Below are 20,554 nucleotides of genomic sequence, written 5' to 3' on the forward strand. Positions count from 1 at the left end.
TAGGAATAAATTGAAATAAAGATTTATCTGAAACAGCGCTGGATGAATGTCTCAAGAGTCTCGCACAACCTGTTCCGGGACTTGGTGACCATTGTTCATGTCCATGTTCAATTGAGTTAAAATTTAATATTTACCTTTTACTCCACAAATTGTCAAAAGTAATTCCTTCAAATGCAAGAAATTATGTGACTACTCACAAACTAAACTTCTCAACCAAAAGTCATAAATTGAGTACAGAGATTTAAAAAAACAGAAAAGAAAATCTAACTACATCTGTCTACAGGAGACCTTGTTTGTTTATTTATTTATTTATTTACTTACTTATTTCAGAGACATGGTACTGCTTTGTTTCCCAGGTTGGTCGCAAACTCCTGGGCTCAAGTGATCCTCCTACTTCAATCCCCTAAAATGCTAGGATTACAGATACAAGCCATCGTACTATATAGTAACAAAAACAGACTAAAAGTGGGAAGATGCAGCAAAATAATTTTATGCAAATCATAACCAAATGAGGACAGACTATGTCACAATTATATTATGAAAAATACTTTTTAATAACTATCTTGGTTTATAAAATGTACTATAAATTAAAACCATCAAAGAAAATAAAAGACAAAATAATAAAATAGTTTATTCACTGGAAACCTATGACAATTATGTACATTTATATAATTGTGTGTATATATCTAATTATGCATACACAAACACATATATGCACCTCACATGAGGATTTTAAAATATATCAGTAATATCTTGACAGAACATAAGCAAAAAACAGCAATATACTGAGTACAATATTTTAATACATGAGTTCTGTAATTAATAATAAGCCAGATAGAATATTAAAAAGAAAACAGAGGACATGAAAATACTGTAAAGCAGTTAGATGTAATAGATGCATAGAGACCACTCTACACAACAACAAAACTCACAATCTTCTCAAAATTTCATAAAATATTGTCCTAAAAATAACCATTAGGCCAAAAAACAATTTTTAACAGAATTTTTAAAAACTTGAATGTTACAGAAAACCCTTCAAAAACTCAATGAATCCAGGAACTGGTTTTTTGAAAACATCAACAAAATAGACCTCTAGCAGAACTAATAAAGAAGAAAAGAGAGAAGAATCAAATAGATGCAATAAAAAACGATTATAAACACCTATAAGCAAATAAACTGGAAAATCGAGAAGAAATGGATAAATTCCTGGACACATACACCCTTCCAATGCTAAACGAGGAAGAGGTTGAATCTCTGAATAGATCAATAACAGATTCTGAAATTGAGGCAATAATTAATAGCCTGTCAACCAAAAAAAGTCCAGGACCAGACAGATTCACAGCTGAATTCTACCAGAGGTACAAAGAGGAGCTGGTACCATTCCTTCAGAAACTATTCCAATCAATAGAAAAAGAAGAATCTTCCCTAACTCATTTTATGAGGCCAGCATCATCCTGACACCAAAGCCTGGCACAACAAAAAAGATAATTTTAGGCCAATATCCCTGATGAACATTGATGCAAACATCCTCAATAAAATACTGGCAAATCGAATCCAGCAGCATATCAAAAAGCTTATCCACTACAATCAAGTCAGCTTAATCCCTGGGATTCAAGGCTGGTTCAACATACACAAATCAATAAACATAATCCATCACATAAACAGAACCAACGACAAAAACCACATGATTATCTCAATAGATGCAGAAAAGGCCTTTGACAAAATTCAACAGCCTTTCATGCTAAAAACTGTAAATAAACTAGGTATTGATGGAACCTATCTCAAAATAATAAGAGCTATTTATGACAAATCCACAGCCAATATCATACAGAATTGGCAAAAACTGAAAGAATTCCCGTTGAAAATCAGCACAAGACAAGGTTGCCCTCTCTCACCACTCCCATTCAACATAGTGCTGGAAGTCCTGGCCAGGACAATCAGGCAAGAGAAAGAAATAAAGGGTGTTCAGTTAGGAAAAAAAAGGAAGCCAAAATGTCCCTGTTTGCAGATGGCATGATTGTATTTTTAGAAAACCCCACCATCTCAGTTCAAAATCTCCTTAAGCTGATAAGCAACTACAGCAAAGTCTCAGGATACAAAATCAATGGGCAAAAATCACAAGCATTTCTATACACCACTAACAGACAAACAGAGAACTAAATCATGAGTGAACTCCCATTCACAATTGCTACAAAAAGAATAAAATACCTAGGAATCCAACTTACAAGGGATGTAAAGGACCTCTTCAAGGAGAACTACAAACCACTGCTCAGTGAAATAAAAGCAGACACAAACAAATGGAAGAACATCCCATGCTCATGGATAGGAAGAATCAGTATTGTGAAAATGGCCATACTGCCCAAGATAATTTATAGATTAAATGTTATCCCCATCAAACTACCACTGACTTCCTCCCTTCACAGAATTGGAAAAAATTACTTTGAAGTTCATATGGAACCATAAAAGAGCCTGCATAGCCAAGACAATCCTAAGCAAAAAGAACAAAGCTGGAGTCATCACACTATCTGACTTCAAACTATACTAGAAGGCTACAGTAACCAAAACAGTATGGTACTGCTACCAAAACAGATACATAGACCAATGGCACAGAACAGAGGCCTCAGAAATAAGACCACACATCTACAACCACCTGAACTTTGACAAACCTGACAAAAACAATCAATGGGGAAAGGATTCCTTATTTAATAAATGTTTTTGGAAAAACTGGCTAGCCATATGCAGAAAACAGAAACTGGATTTCTTCCTTATGCTGTATACAAAAATTAACTCAAGATGGCTTAAAGACTTAAATGTAAGATGTAAAACCATAAAAACCTAGAAGAAAACATAGGCAACAGCCATTCAGGACATAGTCATGGGCAAAGGTTTCATGATTAAAACACAAAAAGCAATGGCAACAAATGCCAAAATAGACAAATGAAATCTAATTAAACTCAAGAGCTTCTGCACAGCAAACGAAACTATCATCAGAGTGAACAGGCAATCTACAGAATGGGAGAAAAATTTTGCAATCTACCTATCTGACCAAAGGTTAATATCCAGAATCTACAAAGAAATTAAACGAATTTACAAGAAAAAACAAACAATTCCATCAAAAAGTGGGCAAAGGATATGAACAGACACTTTTCAAAAGAAGACATTTATGTACCCAACAGACATATGAAAAATTCCTCATCGCTAGTCATCAGAGAAATGTGAATCAAAAGCACAATGAGATATCATCTTATGCCAGTTAGAATGGGGATCATTAAAAAGTCAGGAAACAACAGATGCTGGAGAGGATGTGGAAAAATAGAAAAGCTTTTACAGTGTGTGTGGGAGTGTAAATTAGTTCAACCATTGTGGAAGACAGTGTGGCAATTCCTTAAGGATCTGCAACCAGAAATACCATTTGACCCAGCAATCCCATTACTGGGCATATAACCAGAGGATTATAAATCATGCTACTATAAAGAAACATGCACACATATGTTTATTGCGGCACTATTCACAATAACAAAGTCTTGGAACCAACCCAAATGTTCATCAATGATAGACTGGATTAAGAAATTGTGGTGCATATACACCATAGAATACTACGCAGCCTTAAAAAAAGGATGAGTTCATGTCCTTTTCAGGGACATGGATGAAGGTGGAAACCATCAATCTTAGCAAACTATCAGAAGGTCAGAAAACCAAACATCACGTGTTTTCACTCATAGGTGGGAGTTGAACAATGAGAACACATGGACATAGGGCAGGGAATGTTAAACACTGGGGCCTGTTTCGGGGTGGGAATCTATGGAAGGGATAGCATTAGGAGAAACAGCTAATGTAAGTGATGAGCTGATGGATGCAGCAAACCAACATGGCACATGTTTACCTATGTAACAAACCTGCACATTCTGCACATTTACCCTAGACCTTAAAGTATAAGATAATATTGAATGTTGCATACTATAATTTCTGGCCAAAATGGATTAAACTAGACATCAATAACAGAAGAAAATTCATAAAGTTCATAAATACATGAAAATTAAATAATTTACTCTTCAACATGCTTTTGTTCAAGAGTTAGAAAACTTAATATTTTGAACCTGTCCATAATGCCCAAAGTGACCTACAGATTTAACACAATCCTTATGAAATTCTTAATTTTATTTTTGACAGAAACAGAAAAAGTGACTCCCCAAAGTATACAGAATTTCAAGGGACCACAGAAAAATGTTGGAAGCATTATAATTCCTGATTTCAAAACATGTTATAAATCTACAGTAATCAAAGTAGTTTGTTACTGGTATAAAGACAGACAACTAGACTAATAAAACAATGTAAAATGATGTAAACTCTCACGTATTTATTGTGGCTTCACTTACAAAAATCAATAGGTTAAAGCAATCTATACTTCCTTTTACTGAAGAATGAATGAGTACAATTTGGAATATAAAAACAATAGAATATTACTCAGTTTTTGAAAAGTAGAAAATCTTTTATATACAATAAAAATACAATCTTGATGACATTATGCTAAATAAACTAAGCCAGCTACAAGACAGATACAGTGTGAATCTACATGTATGAAATATCTAAAGTAGTAAAACCCTTAGAAACAGAGAATAAGATGGCATTTGTAAAGGGCTGAACAAAGGAGAAAATGGGCAGTGGTTTCAGGTGTATTGAGTTTTAGTTTTGTAAGTAAAAATATTCTAGAGATACCTTGCATAATGTCAATATGCTTAACAAGTCTAAACTATGTAATTATTGTCATTGTAAATTATTGTAAAATTGCAAATAATTGTGAATTTTATGTGTTTCTTGTAACAATGTAAACAACAATAATACCTAAGGGGGACAGAGTTATAATGCATTTCAATAATTACCTTCAGGTCCTTGGCAAAACCTGAGTCCTTTCCTCTCGCTTTCCTCCCCAGACAACGCGAGCTTCCCCACTCGCTCCACACCTTCTCCATCAACTATGGGTCCCTGGGATCTGTCCAGTCGCCCAGCGAAAGGGCCCAGCAGGTCAGCAGTGCGGCCAGCTTCTATACAGGCGCTGGGGGCTGGGGCTCCTGGATCTCTGTGTCCCATTCCACCAGCTTCCGTGACAACTTAGGGTCTGTGGTCCTAGCTGTGGCAATTGCCAGGGGTCTGGCGAGTAAGAGGGGTATCCAGAATGAGAAGGAGACCATGCAAGGCCTGAACAACTGCCTGGCCTCCTACCTGGACAGAGTGAGGAGCCTGGAAACTGAGGATCGGAAGCTGGAGAACAAAATCCGGGAGCAGGAGAAGAAGTGTCCTCAGGTCAGAGACTGAAGGCGTTATTTCAAGCCCATTGAGGACCTGAGAACTCAGATCTTTGCCAACTCCGTGGACAGTGCCTACATCATCCTCGAGACTGACAACGACCATTTTGTTCCTGATGACTTTAAAGTGTGAGACAAAGCTGGCCATGTGCCAGTCTGTGGAGAGCGACATCACTGATACACCAGTGTCACTCAGCCGCTGCTGGAGACAGATATCGAGGTCCGGGCCCAATATGAGGAGATGACTCAGAAAAACTAAGAGGAGCTTGACAAGTACTGGTCCCAGCAGACTGAGGAGAGGACCACAGTGGTCACCATGCAGTCCCCTGAGACCGGAGCTGCTGAGATGATGCTCAAGGAGCTGAGATGTACAGACCAGTCCTTTAATATCGACCTGAACTTGATGAGAAATCTGAAGGCCAGCTCGGAGAACAGCCTGAGGAAGGTAGATGCAGATGGAGCGGCTCAACAGGATCATGCCGCACCTAGAGTCAGAGCTGGCACAGAGCCAGGAAGAGGGGCACCAGGTCCAGTAGCACGAGGCCCTACGGAACATCAAGGTCAAGCTGGAGGCTGAGATTGCCACCTACTGCCACCTGCTAGAAGACGGGGAGGACTTCAGTCTTGGCGATGCTCTGGACAGCAGCAAATACTTGCAAAGCATCCAAAAGACCACCAACGGCGGGATAGTGGAGAGCAAAGTGGTGTATGAGACCAACGACACCGTCCTTTTGAGGTGCTGAGCCAGCAGAAGCAAGGTCCCCTTGGGGAGCAGGAGGCCAATAAAAAGTTCAGAGGTCAAAAAAAATTACCTTCAAATCACAGAAGTGTTTCCCTCACACAAAAGTAATAGAGATTCATTAATACATAGATGTGAAAATTAGGACAATTTCCACAACTACTCATTCAAAGAGGATTTTAAAAAATTTGACTACCAACTAATAAAACAAATACACAAGTAATAAATAAAGTGTTAGCAATGTTTATACAGGCAGACGAACAGAGAATTATCTTGGCAATAGACGTATGGTTGATTCATATTTGACTTTTTTTCTATACCCTCTTAAAGTGCACACAGTTAGATATAGTCATACAAAATTATAATATATAGGCAGAATCTAAAAATACAGTTAAATGATGTAAGGCAGCCTATCCTAACAAGGAAATACAGGAATATAAAATATTACAAAACAAAATTAAATAAACATTAACCTGTGAAATACCAAAATAAAAAAAGCATACAAGTGAAGAAGATTCTTTCTAGATAACTACAATGTTCAATCATAACTGGGCACCCATAAAGAGCCGATTTTGAATTATTAGTGTATGGTTAGAGTAACAAAATTTCACAACAAATGCATTATCATCTCCCATAAAGAGCATTCAGAAGATAATTTTTTAAAAAGATTTCAATGGTATTACAGACACTATTTATTATGTTCTTAATATATTACTCCTCTTTTTATACAAATGGAAAGGCTATGATTTATTTTTTATTTTATTTTACTTTATTTTATTTTTTGAGACAGAGTCTCACTCTGTCATCCAGCTGGAGTGCAGTAGTGAGAACTCAGCTCACTGCAACCTCTGCCTCTGAGGTTCAAACAGTTCTCTGCCCCAGCCTCACAAGGAGCTGGGATTGCAGGTGCCCACCACCACACCTGGCTTTTTTTTTTTTTTTTTTTTTTTTTTTTTTTTAGTTTTAGTAGAGACGGGGTTTCACCATGTTGGCCAAGCTGGTCTTGAACTCCTAAACTCATGGTCCACTCACCTCAGCCTCTTAAAGTGCTGGGATTACAGGCATGAGCCACTACACTGGCCTATAATTTATTTTTTTAAAAGCAAAGAAAAGCCTTGCATTTTAAAATATGGGAACAACATGAATATTGGAAAATACACTATGGAACACTACTATATAATAAGCAATTAGAAATAAATTATACTGTCATTCAGATAAATGCTAAGGAAAGTAAATGGAAACACTAACGATAAGTTTTTCTATGCAGTAAATGTAGACACACAAACGAAAACTTTTCTTAATGTGATGTGCATACTATCTAATTCACTTTTTATATAACACATAAATTCAAGTATGCTATTCTGAAACCCCTGAAGCTAAAATTATGTACTAACTTGGCATAAATAAAAATAGGACAGGCAAAATGTATGGATAGTAGTCCCATTAAGCTTTATATACAATTAATTAATAAAATAACTCATTAAGAAATAATGTAACAATTAATAATTTATTCTATTCTTGGTGAGTTTCTAAGTTTTTCTATGGCATTAAGGTCTTTAAAAATTCTTTGAAATGAGTAGATACAATAAACTATTCCACAGGTGAGGTGCTTGGCCTAGAGACTTCACATTTCTAAGTTAGTTCCTACTAAGGAAAAGAAAACCTTTTGACCTGCACTACCAGAGATGAAAAAAAGAGTAAAGTGAAATAGAAGATTCAACTTTATCATGTGCTGAGGTGCTTTGGGCTCTGCCAAAAGTTTTTTCTCATTTTTTTTGCAGGATCACGTTTGAAATCATAGGACTGAAAATTATGAGGCAGAAACATTTGTCCCTGGTGTTTCTGAAATACATGAACCAAATCCCAATGTCTGCACTTTTACTCTCATAAACTTCTGACATGAGGCACAGATTTTTACAAAATAACTTAATATGGAAATCTTGCAAAATGTGCAGATTTCCCCAGATCCCCCAAAACAATGGAAAAGCACTCAGACCACAGGGCCTTCACCAGAATAACAGAAAGAAGAGGAGAACTTTGGCTCTCACTGTGAATGCCCTGGAACGTTAGTGGAGGCACAGGGGAACACTTAGAATATTGAAAAGCATAGTAAGCATAGGGTAGAAAATTTCCATCTGTGGCAGCAAAAGAAGTAAACCTAGGATTTCCCAGAACCAATTTCATTGAAACGGAACCTCCAACACCACATTTTTAAAGTTTCCCCCATGGCCTTTGCTCCTCTCATCTTTGCTATTTGTTCATTCTTTCCTAATGGGGTGATACCTATTATTCTCTCTCTTTTTACATTCCAAACATATTTCCTTTACTGTAGAACAGGGGCATCCAAGGGAGAATACAGCCATGAGTTCTTAGTTTCTGTCTCCGGCATCACTGATAACACCAGTGTCACTCAGCCGCTGAGTGAGCCAGTTAGGCCCTTTCCTCATCCCCCTTTTCCACTTATTACTAGAGACAGAACATAAATGTATGACTGCAGGCTGCTAAAAGCCTAAAACAAAACAGAGCCATAACAACCACAAAATAAGTTGGCTTGGAAAAGCTTGCTATACAAAGCAACCAGGTCTGGCTTATATTTACCACATCCCTTCTTCTTTCCCAAAACAGCAATTGGGCTCAAGAGAAAATGTCCAACTTTTAGTATTTCCCTCGGTATAGAATGAGAACAGTGAAACATATTTTCAAAGGTTTGGCTTTTTGGGGCTACTGCTGATGACTAGATTCTGATGACTAGATCCCTATTCTCCTCCAATAGGGAGTGCTAAGGAAATGGCAGAATAGTGAGAATGACAATTGATGACTGCTGAGAAAAGAAGTTGCATGCCTATCACAGCATCCGAGAAACAAACACTGCAATCAACTGCGGAAGCAAAGGACTACAGTGTCTGGAAAACAATGGGAAAAAATATCTGTACCTTAAAAATACGCACACAAGCCCAGAGAAGACACATCGAAGACCCTGTTAATGAAGCACCAAAATATACAGCCTCACTGATTGCTGTATTATCTTGTAGTAAGAAAGTTTGTACATACTACATTACACAGTTGTTTTATAAATTTCTGAGTACCATCAGAAGATTGGCGGGGCATACGGAGAAGGCAGAAAACATGTCTCAATTGAAGAAATAAAATAAACCTACAAATATTTAGCTTTAAAAATCTTTGTTGACCTTTAAAGGTCAAAATTTGTAGGTTTATTCTTTTGTTGTTGTTGTTGTTGTTACATTATATAATTTTAAAAATCAAAATAATTATCAAAGCTCCTTAATGAGACCGGCACTCCTCCAGTCCCTGGGGCCCTGGCAAGGGAGGAGCCTTGAGACCGTGCTGGACACCCAGGTGGACCCCCAGCCCATGCCGGAAGCTCAGAGCAGGAGCAGGGACCTGGCCGCACCGGGCCAAAGCCACCTCCACCAGCAGTGGTCGCGGACTCCGGGCGCTTCAGAACTGGGGTCATGATGAGATTTGTTGATTGTGCGATGGTGGCTGAGTTGTAAGCAAACGGGTTTCATCACCTTAAATGGTTTTCAACCAGTGAAGCTGTATTCCCTTAAAAAGACGGACAGCCCATCGTGTGAACTATAGAGCTGGTGAACAAATTTATATTGGGTTCATAGTGGCATCATGCACGCAGACTCCTGCGAGTTCCCGTAAGTTCTTAGAGGACTGCTTTGCCTTTTGATCTGAGAGTTGCAAAGTTTGGTAAAGAATGGCCCTTGTGGATAAGCACAAAATCAAGAGAGAGCAATTGGACAGAATTTGTGAAGGAATTGTCCCCAGATCACGAAAGGTCCCCTGCATCCCCGCCCCGTGGTGGAGCTGTTGCACGGCTGTGACTGCACTGTGGACATGCCCATCCTGAAGGACCTGGCCACCATGGCCTTCTGTGATGCACAGTCCAGGCAGGAGATTCACGAGAGGGTTCTAAATGGAGCCGTGGGTGCCATGATGTACCACACCATCACCCTCACCAGGGAGGGACCGGAAAAGTTCAATGCCCTGACAGTGATCGTGTGGGTGGGCAGTGGCTAGGGCTAAGGAAAGAGACCACTACAACTTCTGCTGCCCTCCTCCCCCCGCCTTGCCTAGTTCACAAGACAGGAGGAAAGAGAGAAAGAAACAAAAGTAAGATAAATAGCCAGACCACTTTGGCACCACCACCGGGCCCTAGGAGTTAAAAGAAGTAATAATAACATCAACCCCTGACATAAACTACTTATGTTATCTGTAAATCCCAGACACTGTATGAAACAAAAGCACTGTAAAACTTTCTGTTCTGTTAGCTGATGCATATAGGCCCCAGTCACGTTTCCCATGCTTGCTCGATTTATCACGACCCCTTCACGTGAACACTTTAAAGTTGTGAGTCTTTAAAAAGGCCAAGTATTTCTCTTTTGGGGAGCTCAGCTCTTAAGACGCGAGTCTGCTGACACTCCTGGCCAAATAAAAAACCTCTACCTTCTTTAATCCGCTGTCTGAGGAGTTTTGTCTGCAGCTTCTCCTGCTACATTTCTTGGTTCCATGATCCGGAAGCAGGTGATTAACGCACGGTAGAGGCAGCCCCTTAGGCAGCTTATGCCTGCCCTGTAGAGCATCCCTGCGGGGGACTCTGGCCAGCTTGAGCCATGCGGATCCTGAGAGCGCTCCTGGGTAGGCATTTGCCCCTGTGGAACTCCTCCTCAGAGCAGTGCACAGCAGGCCCCCGTGTAGGATCAACACAGTGGCTGAACACCGGGAAGGAACTGGCACTTTTAAGTCCGGACATCTGAAACTTGCTGAGACTGCTCTTTGGAACTTCCCCCACTCCATTTGAGTGGAAGCGTGGCCTGATCACCCACAGTGTGCCTGTACTGGCACTTTGGTTTTTGTTTTTAACTTGACTTGAATTAATTGCTTGATACTTTGGTTTTTGTTTTTGACTTGACTTGAATTAATTGCTTGACACTTTGGTTTTTGTTTTTGACTTGACTTGAATTAATTGCTTGATACTTTGGTTTTAGTTTGGATTTTGACTTGATTTGAATTGCTTGATAAACAGGCATGCCTTTATTGGCACTTTGGTTTTGGTTCTGATTTTGACTTGGCTTAAATTGCTTGACAAACAGGTGTGCCTTTAACAACACTTTGGTTTTAGTTTTGATTTTGATTTACTGTCAATTAGATGAGTGAGTGACTTTTTACCCTTTCCTTCTGGTAATGTGAATGTTGTTTTGCCTCGAGAGAAAAAATAGGTCAGACACAAAGTAAGCCTACTCCGCTAGGAACTGTGTTAAAACATTTCAAAAAGAAAAATTTCAAAAAAAAAAAAGGAAAGTCATCAAATCATCAAAACTTACTCTATTAAAATGCATGTTACGGAACCTTAAGAAAGGTTTTGCAAGAGATTATAGAGTTAAGTTAACCCCTTAGAGGTTAAGATCTTTGTGTGAATTAGAACTGCCCTCTTTTGGTGTTGGATGGCCCACCGAAGGAACTATAGACAAGGAACAATTGGCCATGTATTTAAGGTGGTGACAGGGGTCGGAGCACAACCAGGGTACCTAGATCAAATTCCTTTATATTGACTCATGGTTAAATATAATATAGACAAAACCAGCAGAAATTTAGATCTGTTTAACAGCTTATTGCAAAAAAAAAAAAAAAAAAAGCCAAAAGGAAAAGTAAGAGCAGCTTTGCCAGCAGACACAGAGTTAAAAAGGGAGTCCCAGAAACAGCAAGAGAAGCTAGTTTTGCGGGAGCTGCCAGAGATCATAGAAATTCTTTCTCCATATGTCCCAGCCTACCCCACTTTACTAAGGCCAACAGCCCCCTCAGAAATGAGATTCAGGAGCTAACACGCCCCAGGTTTCACCTCAAAGGGGAAGATTGGAGCCTTGAGAGGCCAAGGAAGGAAGCTAAGATAGTCAAGTGGGCAGTCTCAAATCTGGTCTTGCTCGAGCTATGCAAATGCCTCTCAGGGAGATGCGGGGACCTGTCTATTATAATGACCAGGCACACATCTGGCGAGGGGCAACAGACTTTCATATATCAGCCCTTTTCAACCATTGATTAACTAAACTGGAAATACCCTAAACCCACCGCCTTGCTCCCGACAGCTAGAGCCCTGTCAAGCATGACTATGTAGAGGTGTTGGACTCCAGTTTACTTTAGCAAACCTGAACTCTGGTACAAGACTTGGGCATCAGTAGACTAGGAGCTATGCATGGACAGGAACAGCTTCATCAACCCACAAGGAGAGAGATGTGCAGAATATGAGGTGGTAACCTGGAACGCTGTCGTTAAGCTGAGCTCATTGCTTTAATTCAGGCCTTAGAACTCAGTAAAGGTAAGAGTGTAAACATTTACACTGACTCTTGGTATGCCTGTTTCACCCTCCAAGTGCATGGAGAATTATATAAAGAAAAAAGCCTGTTAAACTGTAGGAAAAAGGGAAAAAAATACCCAGAGAATGCAACTCAGCTTCAGCGTTTGCAGAGGTACTGAGAAGCACTTCTGCAGAGGCTAAGAGTTGGTAGAAAAAAGCAAGTAACATAAAAAAGATTCTAGGAATGCTTCAAGGAGCTGACAAGAGCCTAAGTCAGTTTTATAAGAGACTCTATAAAGCATTCTGGCTTTACACCCCATTTAACCCTGAGGCTGCTGAAAATCAGTATATAGTGAATACTTCATTTGTAAAGTAAGCCCATAGTAACATCAAGCAGAAGCTGCAGGCATGAATACCACCTAGTCTATAAAAGTGGCCATCGAAGTGTGTGTTATCTGTAATCAAGAAACAAAACTGAGAAAGAGCAACAGAAAAAAAAAGACTAAGAGTAAGTGTAAAAAAAGAGAAATTAGCAATGTGAGAGGACATGGACATGGATGTGGATATGAAAGAAGTCAAGTTAGGCAAGGATTCAAGAGCTGGACAAGGCTAGAGAGAGATTAATGTGTGAGATGCAAAAAGAAAGGACACTAGAAGGGTAAGTGTTCAAAAAGACAATAAAGGAAATGGCCAAGGCCACAAGAAAAAGAGGCCATTGGCCAAGGGCTGTCACACCTTGGAGGAACCAAATACTGATCTGATCAGACTGACAGGAGCTGAAGAATGTAAAGACTAGGGCAGACTAGGCACCTTCTCATTAGGCTTCCAGGAGCCCATGGTCACATTAGAAGTTAAAAGCAGTAAGATTCTGCCGTATCTGGATTCCGATTTCTCTCTGAAGGCTAAGCCACTAAATAGAGTTACAAAGGGGGGTTGGGGGGAGAAGAACCCCTCATCTAAGAAACTTAAACAGGAAAAAGAGCCATACCTTGTGAAAACTTGCTTATGGACTTTACAGAACTGCCCTGTGCTGGAGGCTATTGGTACATGCTAGTGCTTGTTTGCTCATTTAAAATAAAATCAGGTTTTTGCCTATGGTTCTCCTCGAAGTCAGGTGTTCCCCCACCAAACAAACTAGGTATTTGCCCTATAAGATTTTGTTCGGTCGGCCACCCCCAAATCATAAGTTAAAGGTGACCTCCAGAAACTAAAGAAATTAACCTTAAGAAAGAAAATGCAGGTTTTAAAAAATAGCCATAGTGTTCATAATTAAATAAATGAAAATGCATATAAGCCTGACACCCCTTTAAATCTAGTGACTCTGTTTAAAGTAAAATCTAATTTTTCTAAGATCCATATAGGATGGGCCCTATACTGTAACCTTGTCCACTTCCACTGCTGTTAAAGTTGCTGGTGTTGTGCCTTGGATCCACCACAGTCAGCTAACACCGGCAGCTCAGGACAAATGAACCAGCCAGCAGGATGCAGATCATCCAACCCGGCTGATCCTGAGACGAGACCAAGCTGCTGCTGAGGACCACAAGCCCTGTTCTGGTCACTCTGGAGGCTGACCAGTCTATGCACAGCTGAAGCTTGAGAACTCATCTAGCAAGTAAATGTAGTTAAAAATCTTAATAGTTTTCCTGCAATATAAACTCTTTTCCTATTGTTCTGTCGCTGTATTCAACCTTGCTCCCAGGTAAGGACCTCTTTTGTCCTTGCGGGATATGAATATGCTGTACATTGTTCTGTTGTTGTTACCCCCCCCCCATAACCATGCTAGAAGAAACACCTATATAAGGTGTCCCCACTGTACATATACTACTTAGGAAACCCAGACCCATCCAGCCCAACAACAATTCTGAGTCTTACAGTCATTCTTTAAACATATAAACCAGAAGTTACCAGGAACTCTTCCTTTAGCAAAAACAGAAAAAGCCTATTTGCTTGGTTGGCTGAAAACACTGCTGGCAGCCTGGATGTGTCTTCATGTTATGTTGATAAAAGGGCTCACATAAGAGACCAATGGCCTGGAGAAGCAGAAGGGCTAATGCCTCAAGATAACTTGACTTTAACCAACTCTTTCCCCAAACAGATGCCCCAACTTCAAGCATCTGGCTCTTAAAAACTTCTGTTATTAAGAAATTCTGTGTTACTCACTAAGAAAAAGCTTTTAAGACCCAGTGAGAAAACTAACCTGCTTAGAACATGACAAAGTTAGTACATGTGCCTGTACAGGTTTAACACGTGTTTGATCCTAGGTCTTCATTTAGAAAATAGTTTCCAGCTATGAAAATTTAAAACCCTCATTATAGTTATATTACTGGTAATAGAAAGTTGCTTGCTGCTCCCCTGTGTATTACACTTGTTCCTTCAAATGATAAAAGGTATCGTAACTACCACGGTTCATCAGAAAACTTCAGCACAAGTGTATTACATAAAACACCATCACTCTGTCTCGCAAAGAGACTCAGAAAGTAAAAATAAAATTGAGAACTCCCACTAATTACTGAAAATTCTCAAAGTGGGAGATAAGGAAGGAGACCACTACTACTCCTACTGCCCTCCTCCCCCTACCTTGCTTAGTTCACAAGACAGGAGAAAAGAGAGAAAGAAACAAAAGTAACATAAGTAGCCAGACAACCTTGGCACCACCACCCGGCCCTAGGAGTTAAACAAAGTAATAAAAATCACATCAACCCCTTACAAAAACTACTTGTGTTATCTGTAAATCCCAGACACTGTATGAAAAAAAAAAAAAGAACACTGTAAAACTTTTTGTTCTGTTAACTGATGCATGTAGGCCCCAGTCACGTTTTCCACACTTGCTCGATTTATCACCACCCTTTCCCATGGACCCCTTAAAGTTGTAAGCCTTTAAAAAGGCCAAGTATTTCTTTTTCAGGGAGCTCAGCTCTTAAGAGGCGAGTCTGCCGACGCTCCCGGCTGAATAAAAAACCTCTTCCTTCTTTAATCCAGTGTCTGAGGAGTTTTGTCTGTGGCTCCTCCTGCTACACGACGACCTGGACATCAAGGCTGCTGGTGAGCTCGTAATTGCTGTGTGCAACATCCCGTCCGTAGCCGTGGAAGAGACAGTGGACTCCACCATCTGCCACATCATCAATATGTACCGGAGGAACACTTGGCTGTACCAGGCACTGTGGGAAGGCACGTGGGGTCAGAGCGTAGAGCAGATCCGAGAGGTGGCCTCGGGAGCGGTCTGCGTTTGTTGGGAGACACTGGGCCTCGTCGGCTCCGGTGGCACGCAGCAGGCGTTTGCAGTTCCAGCCAAGGCCTTTGGATTCAGAGTCATATTTTACAACCTACTTGCAGGATGGGATCAAGGGGTCCCTGGGCATGCAGAGGGTCTACACCCTGCAGGATTTGCTGTGTCAGAGTGACTGCGTCTCCTTGCACTGCAATGTCAACGAATATAACCACCACCTCATCAATGACTTTACCATAAAGCAGATGAGGCAGGGAGCATTCCTTGTGAACGCAGTCCGTGGTGGCCTGGTAGACGGGAAAGCCTTCGCACAGTCCCTCAAGGAGGGCAGGATACAAGGGGCAGCCCTGGACGTGAATGAGTCGGAGCCCTTTAGCTTTGCTCAGGGTCCATTGAAAGACGCCCAGAATCTCATCTGCACTCCTCACACTGCCTGCTACAGCCAGCAAGTGTCACTGGAGATGATGGAGGCAGCTGCCACCGAGATCCACCGGGCCATCACAGGTCGCCTGCCAGGAAGCTTAAGAAACTGTGTGAACAAGGAATTCTTTGTCACATCAGTGCTTTGGTCAGTAACAGACCAGCAAGCAATTCATTCAGGCATCGTGGACGTGGCTTCAGGAAGACTTCCTGCAGCCATGGAAGGATCATCCCTGGAGGCATCCCAGTGACTCACAACCTCCCAACAGTGGCACATCCTTCGCAACGGCCCTCTCCCAACCAGCCCACAAAACACGGGGACAATCGAGAGCACCCCAACGAGAAATAGCAGAGAATGCCGGAAGGTAATCATTCAGATACACTTGGGAAAAAGAGACAGTGACAAATAGATGAACTAAGAGAAAAAGACGGTCTTTTTAGCTGATTGTGGAAATATGCATCATTGATGTTGCAGTGTTAAAACTACAAGAGCTGGAAAACTGAAGATATCGTCTGCTTACGGAAGCTCTGAAAGACTAGGGTGTGATTTATTAACGGCCAACTTCTGTTATTGTGTGTTAAGTTTTTCACCTATGCATCAAATCACAAATAATAAATAGAACTTTTTCCTTTATCAGTCCCTTGGCTACAGCAGGCCCTGAACACCTTGCTTAGAATGTTGCATCAATAGTTCAAACATCAAAATAAAAACCATGAAGAGGAAATCCCCATCCTGTGACTTGAGTCCCTTCAATCTACAGGGACTGGTTGCTGCCTTTTGCTAATAGGAAGATTACATTACTAGAAAATGTGGAGCAAGCTGTTTGCCTGTGGTAGACACCTGCATGCATAGGATTGAAGACAGTACCGGCTCCTGTACAGAGAAGTGTCTCTCACATCTGAACTGCATACTGAGTGGGCAAGTTGGTTGTAAGTTCAGTAAAAGCATCTGATAATGCAAGAAAAAAAAAAGAGTATTAGGTTTCACAAGCTGTTTGTAATCAAGTATAGTTTCTCAGTTTCAGATCCTCTGCTATTTTATTGAGTGAAAGTATTGCGCTAAAAGCATTCAAGAAAAATAATATTGCTTTTCCTAATGTCACAGGAAACACTTTAAATGGCAACTTGTCAGATTGTCTATGAAAAAAATCCACATTTTTAGACACTGATAAAGTCTTCTTTTCTTCACGTGGTTTTTTTATACAAGAACACTTCATATGTATTGGATGCGACTGATTTTAACAGATCCTATTAGATTTGTGTCAATTAGTTACGTGTTCTATTCATAGTCTTTTGTGAATCATTTGCCTTTTTGTTTAAAAAGATAGCCTATTTTGAGCCTTTGCATACGTACATTCCTATTTTTATGACAAAATAAAAACTATAAAATTGTCCCAATCAGAAAAATAATGGCTATCCGAAGTATGTTTTGTTTAATGTAAGTTACAGTTACTGTATGTGTTTATTATAGAGGTGGACATTTAGCATTCGGTGCAGTTTTCAATCAAATGTAATCAGAAAAAACTGCTTAATGAACAAAACAGAACATAGACAAAAAAGAATACTAGAAGACGTGATGCATGAAGAAAATGAGATAACAATAAAAAGATTTTTAAAAACCAACAGAAATTGTGAATCTGAAAAACGCAATAACTATATTAAAAATTTAATCAACAATCACAAAAGCAGACTTAATAAAGTGGAAAAAAATAGACAATTGATGACATTGTACTTATCAATACTGAGTCGTGAAAACAAATTTTTTTAACAGAATAGAGAAAAAAAGATGAAATATGGGACTTACTGTGCACTGCAAGCAGACCATTGTATTTATAAAAGGAGTCTTAGAAAACCAATATAGGAGAAAAGTAATAAAGAGGTTATTTTTAAAAAGCAGCTGAGAACCCCCCAGATGACAAGGTAACTAAACAAGAAATACTGCCAAACAAAAGCTTTCAACAGGAATAATTTCACTTCAAAAATTAAAAAAAACACTAAGCCTTTCAAAAATAAATAAAAAGTTGAGTGCGTTACCAACCACTAGAACAGTCCTAAAGGAAATGTAAAAGAAAGTCTATCATGGCCAAAAATGAAATGATGCTGCACAGTATCATAAAAGTATATGAAAATAGAAAGCTCTCTATTAAAGGTAAATACATAAACAGGTATAGAAGTCTCCACTGTCATAATGGTAGTACAGAAAACTTTCAAACTTTTGCTATGGAGTTCAAAACATGAAGCATAAATCTGCATAAATGTGCGTTCATAGGTACTCAATAAGAAAACATAATATGTGATATTAATAACAAAGTGCAGGTATAAAGAAGTACAGCTTTGTATTCCATCGAAATATAGTTGTAATATACTGTTATAACTTTAAGATGTTTTATGAAGTCTTTATTTCTCAAGATGATTACAAAAAAACCTGTAGAAGGCATGCAAAAGCAAATGAGAAATTGAATCATGTCACTACAAACAAAAATAAAGCAGTAAGAGAAAAAATGATAAATAACACATCTACAAGAAACACAGAAGACAATTACAAATAATAATAGTAACTTCATTAACTGCAGTCATTACTTCATATATAAAAAGTTAAATACCGTAGAGAAAATGAATAAAATGATTTAATGGATTAAGAACAAAGAAGATTCAGCAATGTGCTCTCTACAAGAGTCACTTTAGCTCTAAGGATCCAAATAAGTTGAAAATAACAGTGTAAAGAAAAGATATTTTATGCAAAGAGTAGCTACAATTGGAGGGGTGTGGTCATAATTATATTAAAATATATTTTAAGTCATAAATTTTAACAAGAGACAGATTGGTATTATGTAACGATGACATATATTAACTTGCAAGGAATCTATAACAATAATTTATAAATCATATTTATATAATTTGAAAAATTTTCAAAAATATACCATTGGGATTTTGATAAAAATTAAATTTTTGTATTACTATAAATAGCACTGACATTTCTTTCTTTCTTTCTTTCTTTCTTCTTCTTTTTTTTTTTTAACAGAGTTTCTGTCTCCCAGGCTGGAGGGCAATGGCACAATCTCACAATCAGTTCACTGCATGCAACCTCCTCCTCTCAGGCTCAACTGATTCTCATCTTTCAACTATGTAAAGCAAATATTGACAGAAGTGAAGCAAGAAACATATAGCAACACAAAAATTGTGGACTTCAAGACTCTACTTTCAGTAATGACTAGAATAGTCAGATATAATATCAGTAAGAAAGCAAAACCTGAACATTATAGACCTAAACAGCATTTACAGAACTCTGCAATGGAAAGCAGAAAAATATGCAATATTCTTAATCATACATGGTACATTCTGTTAGGATACATGTCTTATTAAATTTAAGAAAACTGAAGCCACAGAATGTAAATGAAACTAGAAATCAAAAGCAAGAAAAAGTGGCAAATACGTAAATAAGAGAAAATCAAGCAAAATCTTATATATAGTCTTCCTCAAGTATCAGGTGACTCAATATTGTTAAGATGTCAGGGCTGGTGCGGTGGCTTATGCCTGTAATTCCAGGACTTTGGGAAACCAAAGTGGGTGGATCACTTGAGGTCAGAAGTTTGAGACTAGCCTGGTCAACATGGTAAAACCCCATCTCTACTAAGAATACAAAAGTTAGCTAGACTTGATGGTGGATGCCTGTAATCCCAGCTACTCGGGTGACTGAGACTGGAGAATTGCTTGAAGCTGGGAAGTGGAGCTTGCAGTGAGCACAGCTCACACGACTGCCCTTCAGCCTAAGTGACTGACTAAAACTCCATCCCCCCCCTGAAAAAGTTGTCAGTACTACTCATGATGATATAAAAATGTAATATAATTTTACCAAAATAGCAATTTTTTTTTTTTGGCAGAATTTTTGTGTGTAATTCTAAAAGTTGTTTAGGAACTGTGACTAGCCAAACACCTGTTAAAAAGAACAAAGAGGCATTACACTTTCTGATTTAAAATCATGATACAATGCTACAAAAATAAAAACAATATGCTACTGCCATAAAAACAGATACATAGATGATGAAACAGAATTACAGACATCCCAGAAATAAACCCTTACATACATGATAAAATAATCTTCCATAAGCTTTTCATGACCATACAATAGAAAAATAAGAATCTCTTTAATAAAGAATTTTCAAAATTGAATATTTACAGAGAAAAAAATGAAGTTGGATGCTTCCTTTGTACCATATATAAAAAGAAAAGTTTTTTTTTTTTTTGAATTCAATACTTAAACATAAAAACTAATACAATTCTTAGAAGTAAACATAGAGGAAAAGTTTATGACATAAGTCTTAAAACTCTGCCTAAGTATGACATCAAATGCATAAACATGGAAAAGAACAAAAAAAAGGGGGACTACATTAATCTTCAAGTATTCTACACATCAAACATTTAGTGGTATACAAATGTCACCTAATAAGTGGATGAAAGCTGGGCATTTTGGCTCAGGCCTGTAATTCTAGAACTTTAGGAGGCAAAGGCAGAACAATCACTTAAGCCCCAAAATTTAAGACTAG

General features: G+C 38.8%; 1 pseudogene; it reads left to right on the forward strand.

Moving 5' to 3' along the window:
- Window positions 1–9,395: 9,395 nt before the first annotated feature.
- Window positions 9,396–16,660, forward strand: LOC103247625 (C-terminal-binding protein 2-like; annotated as a pseudogene).
- The last annotated feature ends 3,894 nt before the right edge of the window (window positions 16,661–20,554 follow it).

The sequence above is a fragment of the Chlorocebus sabaeus genome, chromosome 19 (genome assembly GCF_047675955.1).
Source record: "Chlorocebus sabaeus isolate Y175 chromosome 19, mChlSab1.0.hap1, whole genome shotgun sequence".
In the NCBI taxonomy this organism is placed as follows: Eukaryota; Metazoa; Chordata; class Mammalia; order Primates; family Cercopithecidae; genus Chlorocebus; species Chlorocebus sabaeus.